A 3,047-nucleotide genomic window follows, 5' to 3' on the forward strand; every position below is an offset into this window, starting at 1 on the left:
CCAAGAACGGTGTTTCCAGCTTCCAGCTTCTGAAGAACACCATGTGCTCTAGAGGCAGTGTTGTCGTTGACCTTTGCAGCGGAGGCCATCTCCTCCAGCGCACTCAAGATGGCGTTGTACTGGCTGAGGACTGCTCTGATGGCTGGAGCACGCACAGTCCATCTGGTGGCACACAGAGGCTTGATGGAGGTGAAGGAGCCTGTGGTGGACATGGCAATGTCTTTGAAAGTGGTCTTGCATTTTCCAGACTGGGCAAGTAAGCATCCCAGCTCATGGATCCAATGCAGGGCATCCCTTATCACCGGTGTGGATTTGCACGTAGCCTGTGTGACAAGGTTTACACAGTGTGGGCCACAGTGGACAAAGTTGGCCAATGGTTGCTGTCTCCGGATCAGAGCTTGTGTCCCTGACAAGTGCCCCGACATGTTGGCTGCGCCATCGTAGGTCTGCCCACGAAGACCAGAGAACGGCAGGTTTAGACGGAGCAGCACATCAGAGGCAATTCTAAAAAGGTGCTCACCGGTCGTTGAAGAGGCCTCGTACAGACCAACAAAGTCCTCCCTTGGCTCAAGGTCAGCATCCACATACCGGAGGCAAATTGAAATCTGTTCCGTGCCAGATATATCCTGTGTTCCGTCCATTATCAAGGAGTACTGCAGTACAGGTAAAGCATGGATGTTTTTAGCTATTTGCCTGATAATAGCGTTGCTCATTAACTGCAGTATCTCATTCTGACACTCAGGACTTGTGTAGGCATGGTTTCTCAGCAACCAGCTTGCCAGTTTTGGGTCACTCTCAGCCTTCTCCTCCAGATGCTGCTTGAAGTTTCCCTCATCATTGTCATGGCCTCTGAGAGCTAATCCCTGTCTAGCAAGGTACCTCAGTGAACTCACAATCTTTACCAGTGCTGACCTGGCTGCTTCTTGTGATTTTTCTGAGATGCTGCAAAGTTGCATCCTGACAGAGTTGTGTGTATGTGTGTGTTTGTTTACAGCAACAATGTGTGCCTTACTGTTGGTGTGCTTGTCGAACGCCCCCCTACCCTTCTTCCAGTTCCTGAACCCCAAGGAAATGAAGGTTTGTTCTGTATTTCTGGCCATTGTTGGAATATTATGTTTAAAGGCCTTTACACAGTAGAAACACAAAACTCCTTTAATTTCAGAACTGTAATGTAGCCAGGGGTAGTCTTTGAACCAGCTCTCCTGGAATCGGAGAGTGCGGTTGGGCAGAGTTTGTGGCTCAATTAGCTGTGCATCTGGTTGGTATGGGGAAACTAAAATATCCTCAGGGGTATTGAGCTCTTCCTCTGTTTGGGAAGGGTTATCCTGTTGTCCCTCCTGCTGAGGCACCTCCTCCTGTAATGTAGTCAGTGACATGGATGATAATTTGGTAGTATTTCTTTAAATAGTTCCCTGAAATGTTTTATTTATGTTTTTTGTTCATAATTGCACTTAATATTTGTTGTAGTTGTAGCCCTGCCCACTACACTATAATTGTCTGTAGTGTATGTTTTAAATTGTGCAATAGCATATATATTTTTTTAGAAACCTCACCTGCTGCACCTCTACATTCTCAACCCCCTGTTCCTGAGCTTCTTTGTTTAGTTCTGTTCCACTCAGTTCCGGTTCCTTATGAAAATGTTAAACTTTGTTAGTAATGTTTCATGTTATAGTTTCTGAATGTTCAAGTTTTCCTTATGTGACCCTCACCTCCACAGCTCCCGGTCCCTGCACTTCTTTGTTTTGTTCTGTTGCACTTGGTTCCTTTTCCTGATGACAGATGGTTCATAAATAAAACAAACATTTATTGGCACTTGTGTTTGGTTTTTATTTAACGTTTTAGCATAGATTTGGGGTAAATCGTACTTGTTTTTTGCATAGTTTTAGGGTATATTCTGTTTTTTCTTATGAATAGTATGGATAATCATATAGGGACATCTAGTGGTAAATCCGCAGATTTCAAACGTGTGAAAAACGCAATTTGGTATCTAGTCATTTGATTTGTCGACTGTCAGCCACTGTAGAAACATGGCGTTGTAAAATGACATGAGTCTGCATTCCCATGGTGGCGCATACAGATCGAACATTGTGAAATGAGAGAACGTGAACTTGGAAGGCTAGCTTTTATGACTTCTAGTACTTGCGAAGGCTAACGCAATATCATGGAATTAACTTGAGATATATATTTAACAGGAACACTAGAAACAATCGCTACTGTACAAAAGGTATTCCACGTGACTCAACCAATAAAAGTGGAAGACAAATTTGTAGTAGGCAAAGCATAGACTAGCTAAAGCCGGTATGTAGCTAACTGCAGTGTAACTGCTAGCTGACCGTTAACGTTAGCAGTAGATGAGAACTAGCAGTTAACCGAGTTAATATCAAACATCGTAAAACAAGTTGATTTGTAGATTTCTCTAAACTTACAGCGCATTTTTGCTTGCTGAAAAAGGATCTTATATCGCTTCCCGCTTTTCTCTTAGACATTATGGATCCACTTGAATAGCCTTATAATAGCGAATGTTTGTTGTTTTTATATCATCGCGAGGGGGAGGGGGCAGGCGGCTACGTGGGCTGTCTGTACACACAGCGTTATAATAAAGAAGTTTCAAGACAGCCAGCCAAAATTGAAATTTTTATTCAGAAAATAGGCGGTCCTTTTGCTTCCTGTAAAAAGCATGTTTGTGACACTGGATAACGTGGAATATGGATACATCAACTAGCCTGCATGTGGAGGGCCACATAAGGTAAGAAATTGGTTTACGTAAACTTTGCTGCTGGTTTTGTTTGCTCGTGATGACCTGGCTAGGTTACCCACGCCACGGTCCTAAGCGATTGTGATCATCTGATTCTGGTTGGTGCTCAAGATATAGATTGCAGCTAGTAGCAGCTACACACGGTTCGATTGCTATGCCAATGTGGTTAGAGTTGTTTTGTCTGATTGAAATATTTGACGTTGGACTTGGAGCCAGTGGTAGGCTCAGGCCTATCCTGACATAAATATCGTATAACCTGCTGTGTGATTATCTAAACTCTAGGGGATTTTAT

The 3,047-nt window shown here is 43.5% G+C and overlaps 1 long non-coding RNA gene across 1 annotated transcript; it reads right to left on the reverse strand.

Annotated features, from left to right (window-relative positions):
- Positions 1-429: 429 nt before the first annotated feature.
- Positions 430-1,874, reverse strand: LOC115559475 (uncharacterized). Its single transcript, XR_003979586.1, has 3 exons — positions 1,710-1,874; positions 1,554-1,628; positions 430-1,355 (listed from the first exon to the last, which is right to left on the reverse strand). It is a non-coding gene; the product is annotated as an uncharacterized LOC115559475 (long non-coding RNA).
- Positions 1,875-3,047: the final 1,173 nt, after the last annotated feature.

Source organism: Gadus morhua, chromosome 15 (assembly GCF_902167405.1).
Source record: "Gadus morhua chromosome 15, gadMor3.0, whole genome shotgun sequence".
Classification (NCBI taxonomy): Eukaryota; Metazoa; Chordata; class Actinopteri; order Gadiformes; family Gadidae; genus Gadus; species Gadus morhua.